This window comes from Crocodylus porosus, unplaced genomic scaffold (assembly GCF_001723895.1).
Source record: "Crocodylus porosus isolate Cpor-Errol unplaced genomic scaffold, CroPor_comp1, whole genome shotgun sequence".
Taxonomy (NCBI): domain Eukaryota; kingdom Metazoa; phylum Chordata; order Crocodylia; family Crocodylidae; genus Crocodylus; species Crocodylus porosus.
The window spans coordinates 175,867,705-175,888,412 of record NW_017728906.1 but is presented as its reverse complement, the minus strand read 5'-3'; the positions used below and the strand labels follow the sequence as shown (position 1 = coordinate 175,888,412).

Below are 20,708 nucleotides of genomic sequence, written 5' to 3'. Positions count from 1 at the left end.
GGGCTGCAGGTGCTCGACCACCTGGGTGACAGCGATCATTGCCTGCTGGAATTCACCATCCAGCGCAAGGTGGCAAAGGCCTACAGTAGGGCAGCAGCCCTAGATTTCAGGAAGGCGGACTTCAATGAGCTAAGAATAATAGTCAGGGAAGCACTGAGGTCCCAGAGGGGAGGGGAGCCAGGTGACCAAGAAGAGTGGTTGCTCCTTAAGACGATCCTACAAGCCCAAAGAGAGGTAATCCCAACATGGATCAAAGGGGGCAGGAGGGCGCAAAAGACCCCATGGCTCACCAGAAGCATCCGGGAATGTCTCCTAGCTAAAAGGGAGGTTCACACCCAATGGAAGGGAGGGGCCATCACCAGGGAGGACTATACTGCTGTTGCTCGGGGATGCAGGGGGGCAGTCAGGAAGGCCAAGGCAGAGATAGAACTGGGACTAGCTTCCCGGATCAAGGACAACAAGAAGTCCTTTTTTAAAATACTTAGTGGGTAAAAAGAAGGTACCGGGTAATGTGGGGCCCCTGCAAGACACGCTAGGAAATGTGGTCATCACACCAGACAACAAAGCTAACCTATTTAACAGCTTCTTTGCCTCCATTTTCCTGAGCAGGGACCAGATCAGCCCCCCCACCGTGACCCCCCTCATGCCCCAGGGGAGGCACACCTAGGCCAAGGGTCAATGAGAATCTAGTCAGGGAACTTCTGGAGGGACTGGACGTATTTAAATCATCTGGTCCAGACTATCTCCATCCCAGAGTGCTGGGGGAATTAGCAGAGGTCATTGAGGGACCCCTGGCACGGCTTTACGAGCACTCGTGGTGCTCTGGTGTGGTGCCAGAGGACTGGAAGAGGGCCAACATGGTTCCCATCTTCAGAAAAGGGAGCTACGAGGGGCCAGCAGGGGAGGTTATGCTTGGGGCAACCAACATGGGTTCATTAGAGGCAGGTCCTGTCAGACCCACCTGGTGGCCCTTTATGACCAGGTCACAAAATCCTTAGTTGCAGGGGTGGCAGTGGACGTAGTGTTTCTGAACTTTAGGAAGGCCTTTGACACTGTCTCTTACCCCATTCTCATTAAAAAACTGGGGAACTATGGTGTCGACACCTACACAAGCAAATGAGTTGCCAACTGGCTGGAGGGCTGCACCCAGAGAGTGGTGGTGGATGGGTCATTTTCAACCTGGAGGGATATGGGCAGTGGGGTCCCCCAGGGCTCAGGCCCGCACTGTTCAACATCTTCATCAGTGATTTGGACGAGGAGGTAACAAGCACCCTCTTCAAATTAGCTGATGACACTAAGATGTGGGGGGATGTGGGCACGCTAGAAGGGAGGAATAGGCTGCAATCAGACCTAGACAGGTTACAGAGGTGGGCGGATGAGAACAGGATGGGTTTCAACACTGACCAGTGCACGGTGATGCACCTGGGGAGGAAGAACCAGCAGCATACCTACAGGCTGGGGAACTCCCTTCTTGTCAGTGCAGAGACAGAAAAGGATCTTGGAGGCAGTCAGGAAGGCCAACTACACCTTGTCATGCATCCACAGATGCATCTTGAGCAGGTCCAAGGAGGTGATCCTCGCCCTCTGTGCAGCACTGGTCAGACCGCAGCTGGAGTACTGCATCCAGTTCTGGCACTTCAGGAGGGATGTGGACAAAATGGAGAGGGTCCAGAGGAGGGCCAGTCGCATGACCAGGGGTCAGCAGGGCAGACCCTACGAGGAGAAGCTAAGGGCCCTGAACCTCCATCCTCCTCATTTATTTAAATTATGAGTACAGAGTTGACTCCATCCAATCAGATCAACATTCATTTTCTCTGAACCTTGTTTACTGCAGTCCTGACATGAACCATGTAGAAACGCAAATGAAACTGGTTGTACAAGAATCCTGGAGACTTACAAGTTACTTTTTTCTAAAGAAAGTACAAAGGCTTGAGGAAAAGGTGCTGATAATAAGGAAGTCAGTGAGTTGGAGACTGTACAAAATATCTTTCCCTTCTGCTGAACAGTGGTAGATGTCAAGGCCATACAAGTGTATTTCCCACAACAAGAGAAACTGGCAACACTGAATCCTGGTATGTTCTTAGTGTGTCTTCTTTTATCCACACCAACACACTACACCTAGAAATAGAGATTTTTACAAACAACATGCAGCAAAAATTAAAACAATCTCATCCCTAATACCAATGCCAAGTTCTCAAAGCAACTCTGCCCACAGAGTTCACCCTAATAAGGCAGATGAAGGGAAAGGGAAGATTCATTTGCTCTTGTTTACTCTTTAATCTCAAAAGAAATTCCACCAAAAACCAATAGGGTTAATCCTACATTGCCCAGGGAGATAGATATACCCTTCCCATTCTAGCAGTAGGTAGTTGTGGGTAGCCTAACACACTTCTGTTATGTTAAGATCCAGCTTGATTGTGAGACTCAAGCAGCTAGAAAGCCAGCAACCAAGAGTGTGATTCTGTAGCCTAGTGTTTAGGCCTGGGCCTTGCTGTCAGTAACTTTCTTATGAAAATGTATAAATGTTCCAGGGAACAAAGGGGGAGAATTGGCCAAGTGAGAAATGCATGCCCTGACAGGGAGGATTTCTGGGTTCTGGCCCCTGCTGTCCATGCTAGTTATCCAATAATTTATGCAAAATGAATAAATAAGACTCAGTAGCAGGGAGCAGACCTAGCTCTCTCCTATCCTGGATGAATGCCAAGTTTGTTGGGCTATGGAGTTACCCTACCTCTTGCTTTTTGGGCATAGATCATAGAATCATAGAATCAATGAGTCAGAAGGGACCTAGACAGATCATCTAGTCCGACCCCCTGCCATGGGCAGGAAGGAGCACTGAGGGTTGCAGGGGTCATAAGAACCCAGCCAGCTGTCTATCCAGTCTCCTCTTGAAGTTTTCCAGGGAAGGTGAGAGCACCACCTCTCTGGGAAGCCGTTTCCAGGCTCTGGCCACCCTTGCAGTGAAGTAGTTCTTCCTAATATCTAACCTAAACTTATCCTCCCTCAGCTTGTGGCCATTGCTCCTGGTGACTCCAAGGGGGCCCTGGTGAACAGACTTTCCCCAAGTCCCTGTGGATGGCCCCTGATAAGGTTGTAGGCAGCCACAAGATCCCCCTTCAGTCTCCTCTTGCAGAGACTGAAGAGATTCGGGTCCCTCAGCCTCTCCTCATAGGGCTGGCCACGGAGGCCCCCAACCATATGAGTGGCCTCCTCTGGACCCTCTCCAAGTTCACTTGCCTAGGTAGCCATACTGGATTGCTTCTGAGCATGGTTAGCAGGATAAGTCTAATCACAAGTCAAATAAAGAACTTTTCAAGCTATGACGGAGGCACATAAAGAATCTAAGTGCCTTATGGAAATTTGCTCTTGTGTGAGATGGACTAAGATTGTATCCAGTAACTTAAATTCCTGAAGACTGAGTGCCACATATATGTCTTAGAGGTTAAACAGGTTCTGAGCCTTAAAGCACTTCTTCAGAAATGGAATATTATTTTTATGGAAAGGAAAGAAAATCTTCACCAGCATGGTATCCCAGTCAGGACATCATATACTCTTTCATAAACTGATCAAGTTCTATCTTAAAAGCAGTTAGCTTTTTGCCCCTACTGACTGCTAGTGAGAGGCTGTTTCACTCTTCCAAGTGGTTAAACATCTAATGTTCCTGGCCAGTTTATAATCAGTTTTATTGTACCAGCATTATGTTTCAGTTAACAAGTTTCTTTTTCCATTTCACATTAATGATCCCTCCTGATGCGTTTATAAGGGCACAATTACATTTCCTCTCCACCTTCCTTTTACTAAACTAAATAATACAAGTTCTCAGGTTGTTCAAGGCAATAGAGTCTAGCAGCCCTTCTTGGCTGCTGTTTCAGTATGAATTCATCTTTCTGCAGCACGACTGACAGAACTGTACACAGTTTCCCAGATGAGTTTTAGTTCCTAGTAGAGTTCTGTACTGGAAATAACTCACCTCCAACTAGTACCATCAGCACACCAAATTTGCTTGGTGAAAACTCATGGAAGGTCATTCTTTGTAGTCATCCCTCAGCCTTGGAACTCCCTCGCCTTTGCAGCCTGCTAGAGCCTGAGCCTGGACTTCTAGAAATGCTGTAAGACCTTCCTATTTAAGCAGGCATTTTAGCAAGCTGGACTAGGCCCGCAAAGTGCTTAAGGAGCTTTTGTTTTCTAAACTATTCCATTACCTTTTACATGTTGTTTCTGTTTCTTACTGTAAGCTGTTCTGAGCCTTTGTTGGAAAAGATGGCATATATATTGAATAAATAAAATAAATAAATTTACTATACAAGCGTATTTATTTTGTCACGGTCTTCCAGCATAAACCAGGACATGGTTCAAGACAGATTTTTTTAAAGCATGATTTGAAAAGATAGTAACAGAACAATCTCCTTCAGGACCAGAAAGATCTTTCCTTTTAAGTGAACTAAATTATCTTTGCCAGCAAAAGTCTTAAAGCTAGCACTGCAAGCAAGAGTTGTGGGCAGCTGTTCTTTCTGTAGTACAGTGTAAAAAGAAGCATTTGCACATTCTTGCAGTCATCACAGCACAGGTAATTTTTAGAAATTCTCCTCCCCACAGTCAATCTGCAATGGAACCTTGATCTTTTACCTTGCCTATGTTTTAGCAAGGGAAGATGCATGTACCTGCTTTTAATTTAGAAAGAAATGCTTAATTTACAGAGAGAAAAGAGGTGGAAAAGGAAGACAGAATTAAAATACCAAGGAGAAATATGACACCAAAAATACACATGTACGAATGTATACATACATATGCGTACTCCAAACCAACTGCAGGGATTCAGAGCCAGAGCAATACTTTGGATAATTTGGATAGATTACTTTCAGTCCTGTCTATTGTACTGTGTGCTGTGATATAAATCAAGTCTGATATAACTGCATCTTTATTCCATCGTATGAATAGACACTTGATTCATTTAATTTATTTCAATATCATGCCATATAACAGTATTATTTTCTACACTGGCTGTTAATCTTATGAAGTATTTTAAGGGGCAAGACTTGTTATAATATCTTTATTGGACCAACTGTGTAGTTGTGAGAGATGCTGGACAAGCTCTTGAGCATCAAGTAACCTTCCTGAGGTTTGACTTGAGGAAGGGTACCTGATGCTCAAAATTTGTCCAACTTCTCTCTCAACTATACAGTTGGTCCAATTAAAAAAAAAATCACAAAAAACCTTGCCTCTCAACATTTCTTGGGCCATCACAGCCACAACACTAGTCCAGCCCTATTCAAGTATTTTAATTCATTTATTTAGCTAATTTAGTGCTATTTTTAGTCGGGCAAAAAAAAATCACGCATGACAAATGTAAAGCTAGTGTTTGAAGTAGTAATAGAATACTTAAAAAATAGAGACTAGATTAATCCACTGACATCGATAATGTCACATCAGGAATGAATTTAGCCAGAGAGGTTATGATTTCAATAGCAGAAATACCATTTTTCCTAATAAGTCCTACAAGAAATATTAAAAATTAGTGGAATAATGGACCCTAAGAAAAAGTTGAAAGAAATATCCTGCAAGGCAGAAATTAGTGGGTCCCCATATCAAAAAAGTACTTTGAGCACATCCTTCAAACATGAATTTCATATGAAGGGCAAAGATGGGAAACTTAATTCTGTGCTCCCACCTAATAGCTTGAAAAAGGCTTCAAGCTGCATTACATGCCAGTCAATCCAATCTGATTATCAAAAAAAAAACTAATGAAAAATCATCCCATTCTTTACTAAGTCAGTCTCTGTCTCTGTTACCCAAAGAGATTAAAATGTGGCAGACTCAGTTAACTCTAACTTGTTGACTATGTCCATTCCAGGATATGGTGCTCCAATTGTAAATGCTTAAACAACAGAAGTGTGGTCTCTCGTGGTTTGAGCAATGAAGATTTTATTAATGAGAGAAAATAGGAGAAATGGTGACTGAAAGTTTTACTCCTCAAAGGCCTATTCCCAAGTCTGCTAAAATCAATAAGAAGGCCGATTTCCTGATCCTTGCAGGCCAACATAATAGCAGGAGTGTGATATTGTGAGCCAGGCTGTACATATTGGTTTCCTGGTGTGAGCAATGAGGGGGTAGGAACGGCAACTACTAAGCTGTTTTGCTTCTATTTTACCCGTGCAGGTGGGCAAGGAGAGAACATTGTCGTAGATGATGGAATTGGTAAACTATTGGCCAAATCTATACCCCATTAAGACAATGAAACTACATCAAGATTAAACACATTAAACTCCATATGAAAGGCTGAAACAAAGCCCATGGCAGAGATCTCTTATTTAGGATTTGCATATTCTAGTGGTTGTCTTTGATGTTTATGTCTTAAATGTTGATGCATTCTGATTGCCATGTATTAAGATGCTGTGATTACTATTTTAAAAGCGGGGAATCTGAAGATGAAGGTACTTCTCTGAGAACACTTAGTTTGGGTACCTTTTTATAGAAGGTAGTTTGGTTGAAATATAGGGAATCAAGCGTGAAAGAGATCAAATTGCATTGTTCAGTTGTTGCAGAAGCAATATGGATTTGTTATGGCTCCTGGATGAAATGGATATCTGTTCTTTTCCAGTACTTTTTACAGAAGAATATATAGGGTGGTGTAAGTCTCTATCCACTTTTCTATCAACACTATCAGTTTTCACCCAAGTAATATGTAGGAATGTTTGAAATTATTTATGCTGTTTTTAATGGTCACCATGATGCCTTAGCATTGCACAGAACTGGATGTCAAAGAACGAAGTGACTAGAACAAAATAAAGTGGAAGTTTCCCCACCCAGTTGTTCCCAGGTACCAGGTCAGGGAGCTGGGCTGGGGGTGGAAAGGAAAGAGGGACCCCCCAGGACCAGCATCAAGGGAGCACTGCCAAGCATGGGCAGAAGGGCTGGAAAAGCTGGCCGGTAGGACACTGGATGGGAAGACCCTTTTGGACTCTTTTTTTTTCTTTCCTTCATTTTGTTTTTTTTAACCCCTGTTCAACAGGGGCACCCATACTGACTTCAGGAATATAGCCAACTGGCTAAAGAGGGTTCCAGGCTTAGGGCCTGAACCGGCTAACTATCCTTCCCCAAGGAGAAAAGGGAGATACAGTATAGGGCATGAGGAACATCCACACTGGAAAGGTGGCTGTGTCAAGACCTGGTGTCCCACCAGAGGTTGATGTAAGGTTGGGATGTAGGGGAGGTGGAGCCTCACAAACAGCCTGCAAGCAAAGTGGTCATCCCTGAGGGGAATCCCATATGGAGGCACTGAGCATGGTGGTGTGCAACTGGACAGTTGGTAAGTGGACAGGGGATCTCCTGGCTGTGGGGGAGTGGGTTTGGGGTTTGTGGGTGGGTGTGGAGGTGTGTGTGGGTGGATGTGAGGTTTGTGGGTGGCTGCTGAGTGCAGCGCCGCAAAGGCCCTGGGGGCCCATGCCCAGCTCCCACCTGTGCTCAGGGCACAGCAGGCATACTGCAGCAGCCGCCTTGTCCCAAGCACATGTGGGGGGGTGGTCACAGGCCCCTGAGGTCTCTGCCAGGCTGCTCCCAGTGGCAGGAACTCCCTTCCCCCCATGTGCCCCTGAACCACAGAGACTTCCAGACCCAGTCCAGCCAGATACCAACACCAGATCCCTCTGGCTGCTGGGCAGGCATGGCTCAGTGCAGCCATGGTACAGAAGTGGGATCAGGCCCCAACCCATCTATGCCTGGGACACCCCGTGGTCCAGGGGTGCGTGAGGCAGGGGGTGGAGGTGGGGCAGGCATGGTAGGTCCTGGGGTGACTTTTAGTTTCTAAAAGGTGATCTTCACCATAAAAAGGTTGGAGACCAGTGCCCTATAACATTCTAAAATATTTGCTCTTAGGAAACAATTCCATATGAAATAAAGACACACTCCTGTCAGCCTCACACATTCAAAACAAGCAAAACTATAAGTATCCTTCAGACTAGCAAACACTTCAACTAACACATTCTTCGAACTGGAGTTTTCAAAGTATGCTCTGTCAGTTAACTAGACCATTTCCTGTTTTACTGCAGTAAGGGAATCTTGTGGTTGCAAACAATCTTTGAAGCAGTGGGATGGAATAAAAACTGGAGAAACTGGGTCTGATTTTTTTTTGTGAAAAAAACTTTGCTTGCCTAGAGTGTGGGTTGTTGTACATTGAATAGAAATGTAGAAAACAAACTTGCTCTAAGAATGTTGGATGTTCTGCAGGGCATAAATAGGCCCCAGTCCAACAAAATTCTTGAGCCATAAACTTAAAATTTAAGCACTTGCTGAACAGCCTTACTGAACTGGCAGCTTACTGATCTTTCTCATGATCACCTAATCTGTGACTTTATTCTGTTTACCCTTCCCAGTAACTCCACTGATTTGAATGCTGTTATTTGTATGAATAAAGTTACTCATAAAAATAAGGATTTGGAGGAAAAGGATCTTGGCATGAATTCTTTTTAGGCAGGGACTATGTCTCTAGTTTTCCAAAAACATGTACAGTTTCAGAAATAAGAGCAGTAGTTAGCCATGTTAGTCTGAAGTTAAGCAAAAGGCAGGGCAGGGTGCACTTTATCTTGTTCAGCGAGGCTTTCATAGGCCACTGCCTACTTTGTCAGATGCTACTCATAGGCTAAGAGAAGATCTTGCTAGGTAACCCTCATTTATCTTGGCCATGTTAATTTTCACACATTTCTCATTCAGAACTGCAGTTTTCTTCCCCGTCCTACGCAGCTCAACTGAGCTGGAACCAGGCTCACTTGTGCTTGCCCAACTGTCTAGCCATAGGAAACAGAAGTTTAGTGGAACTATTCTTTGTACTTGTAGAAGTGGTGGGATGCAGGTATCCTGTAGAGTGGAATAAAGAGGTTTCTTCCTCTATAGCGTGCAGCACAGCACCAAACTCCATGATCATGAATTTCCAAAGAATTTACCACCCACCCTCCACTATGACACCCTCCACTAGGTTTGCTTTGTTGAACTGTTTATGAGATTTAGGACATGTATTTGGCTAGGACCTAGCCAAAATGGGGCCATTATTTCATTTGGGCCTCTGAAACCTTTCAGTGATGATTTTGATATGTTCTTTCAACAAACAGGCATTTTAACATACACAGTGTACTATATGGTTTTACTATAATATATGATACAGTGTTTTCCTAGCTTGTACAAGGTTGTATTTATTTTCCTTCATGTTCCCATTGTTTTTAATGGCCTTAACTGTAGTAGACATGTTGCATTATGGTGCCAGTGCTCCATATTATTATTTAATAAAATACCAAAAAGAAATGTCAGCAGAATGATTATACTTTCAAGCTGCACTGTACCAGTGAGAAGCAGCTATGTTACAATTTAATAAAAAAGGAGCTTGTATAATGGAGATTTGAAAACACAATGTGACAGCCTAGAAAAGAATTATATTGCTTTTCTGTAGATAGTGTATTTAAAAAAAAGAAAAAGAAAAAAAATGCAATTGAAACATCTAGTTCTCTGGAGAACAGCCAGAATAATGTTGATGAACTGTCTGTGGAGAATGCATCACAGGTATTTGTGGATGGCTCTCTAATCTGAAATCAAAGAGTTCACCTCTAGGAAATGGCAATTGCCAGTCAAATCAATAAATTTCCTCTTTTGAGAGAAGTAGTGATTTTAGCCCTGGGAGAGTTTAATACTCCTGAAAGATGAAGAAAAAAACAACAGGGAAGGGTAAGAATTGAATTAAAATGACAAGTGTAACAGGACTGTCTGTTTCTTTAAGGTGAAACAATCAACCCTGTTAAGAAACTCCAGCTGTGGGACCCTTCGATAATAAGGAGCTTTAAAAGCTTCCAGAAGAGGAAACAAGGAGAGCAGGAAGCAAGCTGTGAAGGGAACTGCTTGCCGCAAGGAACGGCTAGGTTGCTGTGGTGGAGCCAGAGCAAAAGGGGCTCCCCTTCTGGTGTCTGGGAGAGGACAGAGGGATTTTGTTTGGCTAGTTTGGTTATTTACCAAAAGACTGAATTTTGCTTTGGAGGATTGGCTGAGGAGCTCCTGAGGGAGTGTATTCTTTTGAAAAGCCAACCAGTTAAGTGACCCACTTATGACAAGTTTGAAAGACAAGATATTGAAGGAACAAGGCACTGAAACAGGAGAGAAGCAAAGAGAATGAGACTAATAGCTACGCCACTGTGGACACATTTTCCATGTCTCGGGGAACAGTGCATGACAAAAGACTGAGGGAAAAATAGAGAGGCACAAAATGGACATTTTCTGCATCTCCAGAATGGCGCAAGCAATCAAGCAATTCAATGGCATGTTAAGGTCAAAACTGTATGAAATATGGGTGTCAGATGATATTTTTAAGCATCACTTGTACTTGTCAGGTATACATACTTCAAATATACCCCTTTACATTGATACTTGAATTCTGTGTTTACTTCCCAATATACTTACACTAAGTTTATTTATACATTGAGCTCATTAGTCCATCTTTCCATTATATCTGCACTGGGTTCCAAATTAAACCAACTATACCCTATTGGTGTTATTGAAAATACTTGTAATATTTTTTTGAATACACTAATTTGAGAGACTAATTTTCTGAAGACTGTAACTGTTTTGGAGAGAAACTGTCTTTCAGGGTAGGAAACTTATGGGATCTATTTTGTAAAGCAGATTAGTTAAGTGGATAGGTTCCTGGCCTATGACTCCGAAGACTCTTTGACTCAGAGATTTTAGAGGTCAGGAATGAGGATGCTTATCTAGTCTGACCTCTTTATAAGTGGGGCTCCAATGTTTCACCCCATTTCTACATCAAACAGTGTAAATTCAGTACAGTTAGGTTTCAGAGACAGAATCATTAAAAAACTAATCACAAGACCAATGCTAGAATAAAGGAGAGATGTTACCAGACCTGGTAAGATAATTCTTTTCTTTACCCAAGGTTCACGTTATATACACTAAAAGATACAAAAGCATCTTCATATAACAAGCACAAGTTATGCCAAATTAGAGTCCACATAGAAGCCCATTTTCAACTAGTTTTTAAACAGCACATGTAGTCTAGCTTTTATAAGCATTTATGGTGTGCTTGCCTCAATTATAATGCAAAGACTGCAGCTAATTTCCTTCAAGCTACTGTGAGTCAACAGGAAAATGTTTTAAAAGTGATCTCTATGGTATTATTACTTCCAATAACCTGCTATAATTATTTGCTAGCTGAAACAATTAGTAAATAATTGCAAATTTCTTTTTGATGTTTTCCATCATTGCAGTTCTAGATACATCGATTCATTGTTACCTCTAGCAGCGAATGATTATTCCTTCCTCTTTTTCCCTAAAAAAAGTTTAATTCTCCCAAAAGCCAGTGGTTGTTGCATATTAATGAACTGCAGGACAACAAGAATATCAAGTTGCCAAAAATTATAACAAGTACTTTAATTAAGCTCCTTAAGACTTAAAAGATGTTAAGAAAAGGTGTTTGACTGAAAACATGAGGCTGATAAGTAAGGATTTCTATGTATCATACCTGTGAAATAAGCATGTCCATGTTAAGCAAATTTTCTGAAACTTTAAAAATTAATTATTACATAAACAAGTCATTGAACATAGAAAGGCAGCATGGGAAGGGATGATGTCCAGAGGCATACCTGGCCAATTCTGTAACCTGGGTAATGGCAGTGTATGGTGAAGGGCAGCAGGCAGAGGGAGATGTTTCTTCCTTTTTTGCCACTGACATCTGAATCAGACAAAAAAAGGAGCCAAGAGGATTAATTTTTTTTCATACCTTCCCCATGCTGCCACAGCACTGTGTTCCTGCCAGCCACTGCTTCTGTATCATGTGCATGGGTGCTGCTACTGCCCAGGCACTACCAACACTGTCACTGCTGCTCTGCCCTCCCAGTGGCTGGAGCTCCTACATGGAAGGTACAGGTTATGGAGGGATGGAGGAAGATTGGCAGGGAGGAAGGGGTCAACCGCCTGGATCATTTCCAGTACCCCACTTAGGTAATGCCTGAGGTTCATGCACCACTCACCTACCTATTTTAATGCTACTGACAAATTCTATATTGTGTTCAGTCCCTTCCCTTCCAAATAAAGAAATAAAATAATTAACTGGTAAATTATCTTGACTAACTAGAATACTGCTGTTCTATTTTTCCAGATGGACAGGCAGTGACAGAACAAGTTACTCTTAGTAAATATACAGAAACACAAGTATTTTACCAATAATCACCTCTCTGGTAAGCAAGAATTTACCTACAGCATCAGTAGTACTTTGCAACATTAATGAAACTTAGCTTTACAACGTTAGTGACATAAGGAAATAAGGCATTATCTTTACATTTTTAAATAAGATGACATGACAGGCAGCAATCAAAGTCCACAGACCAGAACTGTTTAATTTTTCCACACAGATCTGATGTTTATGGCATAGGTGACTGGTGCCTCCTTAGTCGGGGGGGGGGCATGTGGCCCCACTGCGACTAGTCCCACCGATCTTGCTGACCGTGGGGAGGTGGGGGGTGTCCCCCATGGCCGATCTTGCTCCCCGGAGCAGCTGATCACTGCAGCTGCTTCTGGGAGTGAGGCCATGTAGGGGGTGCATTGGCAGTCCTGGGGGTACACATGCACCCCCGGGCACCCCACTGGTTTATGGAACAGTTAATGCTAAACACCAGTTGGAAGCCTGTTTGATTAAGTAGGAATTCATCCAACCCTCACTCCAAACAGAATTTTGACCCTAAAATAAAATTAGGCTTTACATGAAGGTACCCAAAAACTATTAATGTGTCATTAGGCCTATTATTTCATCTCTATTCTATGCTTCCAGGTTTTCCCCAACACCGGAAGCAGAAATGATGACATCTCTGTTTTTATTCTATTTCCACTCAAGCCAGAACCAGAAAGTATTAGATCTCCAAGTCAAAAGTTCCAGTCTATTTTTTTAACCCAATTTAGGAAACCCAACACTACTCCATAGTTTAAATTTTCAGGAATAAGTTGAACCAAATTTCTAGGCCTTTCAAAGATGAGGTGTTCTTGTTAGTATTGAATACTGGTATCTTCAAATGTACAAGCCTTTCAAAACTTCCATTTCTTCTTCTGCTGCCACTTCTACCTAACTTGGGACAACAGTCATCATAGAAAATTTACCATCATCTCCTGTGATTACCATATGTTGTGCAATATCTTTTCTTCTCCATACTGGACAAGACAGTCAAGTTACTCTTCCTAAGATTAAAGCATTTGCAATATAAGACCAGGGTTGCTCCTAAAGTTGCAATTGTGGCAGACCAGCAGGGGGCACTCCTGCACTGAGTCACCCACGTCACTGTGTCCGACCACCTACCAAGCTCTAAGTGCCTCCCCAGGGGCACCTCACATCTGGCCAACCCCCTTCCTGGAGTACACCCACAAGCCTGGGGTTACTTCTGCCACCACCCAGGGGTCTCAGTGGTTTTCAGGACCTGTGCCCCTGGGGTACACAGGCCTTGCAGTCCTTGAGGGTGCTTGACTCACTGTGAGAATGTGGGGCGCTTCCTTTAGCCTGAAGCACAAAAAGTAGCCTCCCTTGGTCGTCTGAGCCAAGGGAATAAAAGAGGAATGCCCAAACCCTCTCTCAGCAAGTCCACCACACTTGGTACAGCAGATAACTTTATTGGTACAGAGGCTTGACTTGAGGAAGGGTACAAGATAGGGAAGTAACAAATAATAACCTTAGAGCAAACAGTGGCTAGGTAGCCTTTGATCATGTATCTGCTTTACTGCAAGCTATGTATCTAGATAAGTTTCAGGTAAGTTACTCACAAGTATCATCCAGAGGCTGACGGAGCTTTCCTCTGGAGGCTGGCAGTTCATGGTTGTGTCCATGAGTTTCAAGAGAGATCCCCTTCTCACTGCCTGGTCAGTTACTCACATGTTCCCCAATATAGCTCTCTCCCTTCCAGGAAGAAGGGGCTCTTAAATAAACTTTTCTGACCACACCTTCCAGGGCTAATTAGGGCAGGTGTTGTTTAAAGCTAACCAACCAATTCAAAAAGCATCACCAGTCAACTCAGAGATTGACATGTCTTGAGCCACTACCCCTCTGCCATGAGGTCACTGCTTAGGACAATAGAGAGCTCTCTCTTCTGTTAGTCACATAGGCAGAGCTGGTTGCTTAGCAACCAGAGTGAAAGACATCTGAGATTGTGGGAGGGGGACACAAACTAGTCCCAGGGCAAGGAGAAGGCTGGAAAAGGAGTTCATCACAGCAGCTATTTTCAAAAAGCCGTATTCTCACCCATAACAGGCACCTCTACACAAGTAGTGAGGCTGTTCCAGGACACTGCAATTACAGTGCATTGGAGCCTGCTGCCGCATGGTAATTACCAGATTCCAACAGACTCTAGCAACTCATGTATCAGTGTCCCCTTGCTGAAAAATAGTGGATGGAGTGCTTTAACTAAAGTTCATTCAATGAGCTTTAGTTAAAGCACTCACACCACCATTTTTCAGCAAGGGGATACTAATACACAAGATGCTTTGGGTGCTCTAATTAGAGCAACTCTCAGAGCTGCTTTAATTTAAGTGCCACCCCCTCCCTTCCCCAGAGCACATGTATAAATGTCCTATAAGCAGAATGAGTTGAACTACACTAATTTGCATTACCTGGACTCTGTTTTACAGTGTCCATCCTATACAGTCATAGAAGTAGAGCTGGAAGGGCTCTTTAGAGGTCATCTTGTTCATCCCCCTGCCTGAGGCAGGATCATCCCTATCTAAACCATCCTTTACAAACCTTGTCTAATCTCCTAGCAAAAATACACAATCAACCCAGACACCCCACAAGACATAATGCCCTAATCAGCCATAGGTAAATCAGTGGGACCATGACAGCCAATGCCCTAATGCTTCAAAGGTTAAAATACACTTGAGAGATTCCAGGGAGATGGCCAAACACCCTTACTACAAAGGAAGGCAAATACCATACCAAACTAACCATATAGTAAAATTTCTCCCTGACTTCAAATATGACGACTGATCTAACCATGAGCAGATGGGCAAGACCCTCTAGGCAGTAATATCTGGCCACCCTATTCAAAATCCCCTGTGTTAGCTGCAGCCAATACCCAATATTTTTAAGGAAAATGTAGCAGCAGGAAGATAAAAATGTTCCTTCCTGGCCCCATGCCACAACCAACAAAGCCCAGAAGTATGGAAAATACTCATAATAGAACACAGCCATAGCTATGCCTAGATCACCCCTTGTTGGCTGCAAATGTCCAACTTGGGATCCTTGAAATTCTGGTTTATTAGGAGGATTGAAACACTGTAATGAAGTCAAATCATAAACCTTGGGGCTGGTCCCCTCACTCACACACACACACACACACACACACACACACACACACACACACACACACGCACAGTAGCGAGCTACGAATGTTTGGGGGGGGAGGGACACCAGAGTTGGGTATACCTATCCCACAAGCGCTGGAGTCTGCCGTCGATAGCCAATCAAGGCTTCTTCCAGCGTGGTGTTATCCTCTAGAAGGGGGTCGCCGGCTGGTCCTTCTGGCTGGACAGGTCAGGTGCTGGTCAAGTTGGAGATCAAGAGAGTGCCACCGAGGGTCACTTTTCACTGCTTTTTATCTGTCCTTGGCAGACTTTGGTGACTCCCCAGTTTTCAGGTTTGCCAATCGAGGGGTCATTGACCCTCGTGGGACTTCCCCCTCAGTGGCTACTGGATGGCATCTGTCAGCCCCAGGGGTCATCCCCATGTACATGTAGGTTTGGGAGTCCGTTGATGACTTTTGATTAATTTACTGCTGTTATGAATAGGGCTCTGGGAGCAGTTGATCTGGAGATATTCAGCCCCAAAAGTTGGTCCCCGACATTGATTAACTCAGACCAGAGCTTCTAGTGAAGTTTAGAGAATTCCCAGTTGCTACCTTGTCTCCTATTGATTTCTTTCCTTGGTTGATCTGCGGTTTCTGTAAGTGTTAATTGCCACTTGTTACTGAAGCCTGCTACTGTGTTATGCATTCAATCACTGATTCACTGCTCTTTCAGGGGCCCACCTGATACAGGGAAGTGGCAGTTTGATTCCTGCCCTTGTTAACGTTGTTACAGTGTATAACTTACTTTTAAAACTAAAACGTATTTAGTTAAAAGGTGAAGAGTATAAAATATAAGCTAGAGTAATGCCATGGCACACAAATAGATAAAAATGCCAAAGTACAAGGGGAGTTACAAAATACACACATACAAACTTTAAAACACAATTCCTTATCTTATAGTGAAATAAAGAGGAAGGAAGAAATAATAAGAATAATAAGAGGAGAAACATATCCAAAGAGGGGAAAGCAAATGCAGGCAAGAGGAAAAGGGGGCTTTCTGTTACACCCTGATCAATGCCGGTACCACTTCTTTTTGAACACCTCCAGTGATGGAGGTTTCATAACTTTCCTAGATGGTTTACAGAATGAAAACTAATGAAAATGAGTGTTTATATGATAATTTAGAATTGCATTCCATAAACCTGTGATCGCCTGGAAAGCAGGCTCCTAGTTGCTTGGGAGCATAATGTCTCCTTTAAGACAGGAAGATAGATCTGGTGCAGGTAGTTCATAGATTCATAGATGCTAGGGTCAGAAAGGACCTCAAAGGATCATCGAGTCCAACTCCCTGCCAGTGGCAGGAAAAGGTGCTGGGATCATGTGACCCCCGCAAGGTGCTTGTCCAGTCTCCTCTTGAAGACCCCCAGGGTAGGGGAGAGCACCACCTCCCTTGGAAGCCCATTCCAGATTCTGGCAACCCTAACCATGAAGTTCTTTCTGATGTTCAACCTAAATCTACTCTCCATCAACTTATGGCCATTGTTTCTGGTTATTCCGGGGGGTGCTCTGGTAAACAGAGCATCTGCTATTCCCTGCTGCCCCTCCCACCCCCCATGAATTTGTATACTGCCACAAGATCCCCCCTCAGCCTTCTGATGTCAAAACCTGCTCTATTCCTAAAGATAAAAGAATGACAGACTTTCCCTGAACAGAAGACGGGAGATATGCACCTTTATAGAATAAATAAGGTATAAATATAAAGCACACGCTTTCATGAACCCAACCCAAGTTCACTTCATATGACACCATGCGAGGACATGCAGAAAACAGAATATAGGAGAAGGAGTCATTAATGTCAGGGAAACACCCATAGGGATCCACCAAGGCCTGCACCCACATAGAGGAGCACACCTTTGTGGGCTTAGAAGGTAGGGGAATAGAACTGGAATATATATCCTGTCTACTGCACAGCACAGTAATAAAATCCCATTTCATTTATTCCATTTAATATCATGCGCATTTGAAATCTATGAAATCTTGTGCACTGGGACCTATTACTGGCCTTGCATCCTGGAAAGACCACTTCTAGGGTGGATGTCTCAGCATCAAATTGATGGCTCATTAACCAATAAATTCATGTTTGCAAAGCAGAAAATATGTTTCCAGAAAGCAGCATTCACCATTTCCTGCACTGAGAGAGTAGATCTTCCTCTGCAGCCGGGCTCAGGTGATTTCTGCATACAGCTCTGGAGTAATGGCCTTCTGCCTCCAAATGTTCTGCAGCATGGATATTTGGTCCTGGTTTGTATCATGATCACGGCTACCTCTAGGTACTGAATTCCAAGGCTAAGAAGCACCACTCCACAGCTGCTGAACAGTTTCATGCATTGCCTGCATGATCTAGTCTTCATCATCTTTATTCCTCCTGCTGTAAGGACAGCTGCTACAGAAGAATCACAGTAATCCACAGATCTGTGTAGTCCTCGTGTTTGGCAGTAAGATGGTAAAGATATAGGAAACAGCATGAAACGGAAGAAGAGGTTTGACATCCCTGATCTTGAAATATATGGCTCCATACTACCATGGTGAATTGATGCATAGAGTGACTAATCCAGAATCATACAGTCAGCCTGTAGTGAGTCTGGATATATGTTTTCCCAGTACTCAGACCAGTGACTGAACTGCTAAGCTGTCCCTCCTTTCTTCATAACTTTCTGTCCATTGAAAGTCCTATCCAGCCATCCTGGTGTGGGCAAAACAGCCTTAGACTTCTGATGAAGCAAAGTGGAAGGAAGAGCATTCTCCCTTTAGCTTGTATTAGGTAAAAAACAGTTATGAGAACTCAGCTTTTGAAAAACAAAGCCAAGCTTTTTATTAACTTATTTTTGTAAGCATTTAAGGAAGCAAGCCATAGAGAAACCCAAAAGAGGGAGGAAGCGAAGAAGTACCTACCAGGGCTTAAACAGATGTAGGGCAGCTGTCCAAATTCCACTCACTTTTGTACTTTCTATGATACATCTTCAAACATCATTATCTGCCTCCAGTTGTCCTTGAAGGCATGTCTGTGGAAGGGAGATGGAAAAATAGATCATAAGTGCCTCAGATATGCAATAAAGTTCAATCCCATTTTTCCACACAGAAGTAAAAACCAGCTGCACAATAATTATTAGACTCACTCCAGAGTCTGGCTGAGTTCACTAATCAGATTCTGCAGACATGTTATCTCCAGTTGAAGCCTTACAAAGGCTACTGTTGCCTAAGAATGTGTATTTGCACAGAGTGGATTTATGAAACAATATCTACTTATTTGGATTTCAAGACACTCCAAAGATTGTCTGCTTGACAAAGGCTCTTGGAAGGAGCCCAGAAATGACTAACAACAGATTCTGTAAACATACTATCATGGTGAATCCTAAATGCCTTCTCACTGTTTTGAGACAATATAATCCCACCCTATCCCTTTCTTTAGTCAGCTTTGACAGCCAACATTGAACTTTTTGCTGGCTTTACATTATGAAACAAGAAAGATAATGAAAGTAGAGCTGTAATGAAGAACCAATTCAGAAGGCATAATGGTGAAGAAGAGACAGATGCTTCTGATACCGTCTGCCAGCCTCTGGATATGACCTATGGGAAGGAACCTAATGGTAGAGGAAAACTCAGATGATCATGAGCATGATTCTTTACACACAAGTTTCTAAACCTAACTGGCACTACTTGCTATAAAGATTCTCTTTTATTTATCAGGCTCTTCTTGTGAAGCCAACTTTGCTTGGCAGCTATTCTTCTCCAAAACTTGCATTTGGAAGTGGGCACCTTTCCACAGAACAGATGGCCATGAGTGTGTTCATGCTGGAAACTTAGCATCTGCATATCTAAAACCAGATTTCCTCTCCATAAAACTGAGCATGGCATGGATATTTTGTCTTCCTGGTTGGTTAAAGTCAGGTTTGTTTTAAATATCCAAAATACTTTTGATAGCAATGCAAAGTGATCTCTTGGCTCCATCATATCAGGATTGTTCACAAAGGCTACAAAGTCTGCCTAGGAAATCAAGCAGTCCTGCATGATATATGCAGACTTTAATAAAATTCATGACTATTTTTAATCTTCCAGTCCTTCAAGATAAGAATAGTTTGTACTGGGCTGGGGTGGGAGTGCTATGTAACATGTGAAAAGCCTCTGGGTTGTATTGAATCAATATATTACGCCTGTTCTAGTTAAATATGCTCAAAATGTTACTGTTTGCCTCACAGCATGGGCAGGACTCCTGGCTCTGTCAGATTTTCCTTCTATGATATTCAGGGAAAACAGACTCTTCTGCTTTCTGTGCTTTAGAAGTTGATACATACTTCATATCAAAGTGCATACAACAGAAACTATTTCTTTTTCTCCAGTAGCAAAATCCACACAGGAATTCTTCCAAAAGAGGAAAATATATAGCACAGCAGGTTAAAAAGTTTCTCCACCATAAACATTTCATTTAGAAAGCAATATCTGGGGGGGGGTTGGGGGGGGGGGAGTTACCTGAATTCTTCCTCCTCTTCTTGTCCTCTTTTCAATTTTTCCTGGAGTAATCTGAAGCACAGAATGTGATTTTCCTGTTCATTGCTGCTGTCCCCACTCTCTGCCATCAACCTTGGCTATTTTATTGCTTTTTTTATCTGCTTATTTCAGAAACTAATATAATGTAGTTTCTTCTGCAACAGTTGCAAGTTCTCCGTGGCTTATAGGCTTTGTTTTCGATCTGAATTGCCTTTTTGTTCTGCTAGCTGTCTACACATCACACCATATACTGGCTATCCTTTGTCATAGAGATCTATACTATATGATTTCCTCTGCTTTACCACTCTTTATAGCTGGTTTAATCTGATATCAGGTTCTCTTAGTGGAAAATTGATTCTGCCAGAATACTTTGCATCCTTTAAGATGTTTTGAACACATGAGTGTGAGCAGTCTATTCAGAAGAAAAGAATTGCTGAATTCCATTTGATCTTGAGCCCTTGTGGTTATGGATCTGCAGAGTTGAAACTACTACATTATTTCTTTAACATTTCACTTCTATTACTTTCTGGTCCTGTCTTTCCTAGGGTATCATAGAATCCATGAATCGGAAGGGACCTAGACAGATCATCTAGTCCAACCCCCTGCCATGGGCAGGAAGGAGCACGGGGGGTCATAAGACCCCAGCCAGGTGCCGATCCAGTCTCCTCTTGAAGATTTCCAGGGAAGGTGAGAGCACCACCTCTCTGGGAAGCCGTTTCCAGGCTCTGGCCACCCTTACAGTGAAGTAGTTCTTCCTAATATCTAACCTAAACCTATCCTCCTTTAGCTTGTGGCCATTGTTCCTGGTGACTCCAAGGGGGGCCCTGGTGAACAGACTTTCCCCGAGTCCCTGCTGGT

General features: G+C 43.0%; 3 long non-coding RNA genes across 3 annotated transcripts in view; 1 reads left to right on the top strand and 2 right to left on the bottom strand.

Annotated features, from left to right (window-relative positions):
* LOC109306714 overlaps positions 1-16,372 on the top strand; it is a 26,209-nt gene extending 9,837 nt beyond the window's left edge. Inside the window, exon 4 of the long non-coding RNA XR_002100085.1 lies at positions 16,305-16,372. This is a non-coding gene — a long non-coding RNA (uncharacterized LOC109306714). The remainder of the gene's footprint in view (positions 1-16,304) is intronic.
* On the bottom strand, positions 1,069-16,294 carry LOC109306713. Its single transcript, XR_002100084.1, has 4 exons — positions 15,229-16,294; positions 13,598-13,602; positions 10,612-10,614; positions 1,069-1,081 (listed from the first exon to the last, which is right to left on the bottom strand). It is a non-coding gene; the product is annotated as an uncharacterized LOC109306713 (long non-coding RNA).
* Positions 16,302-20,708, bottom strand: part of LOC109306715 — a 13,800-nt gene continuing 9,393 nt past the window's right edge. The window contains exon 3 of the long non-coding RNA XR_002100086.1: positions 16,302-16,372. This is a non-coding gene — a long non-coding RNA (uncharacterized LOC109306715). The remainder of the gene's footprint in view (positions 16,373-20,708) is intronic.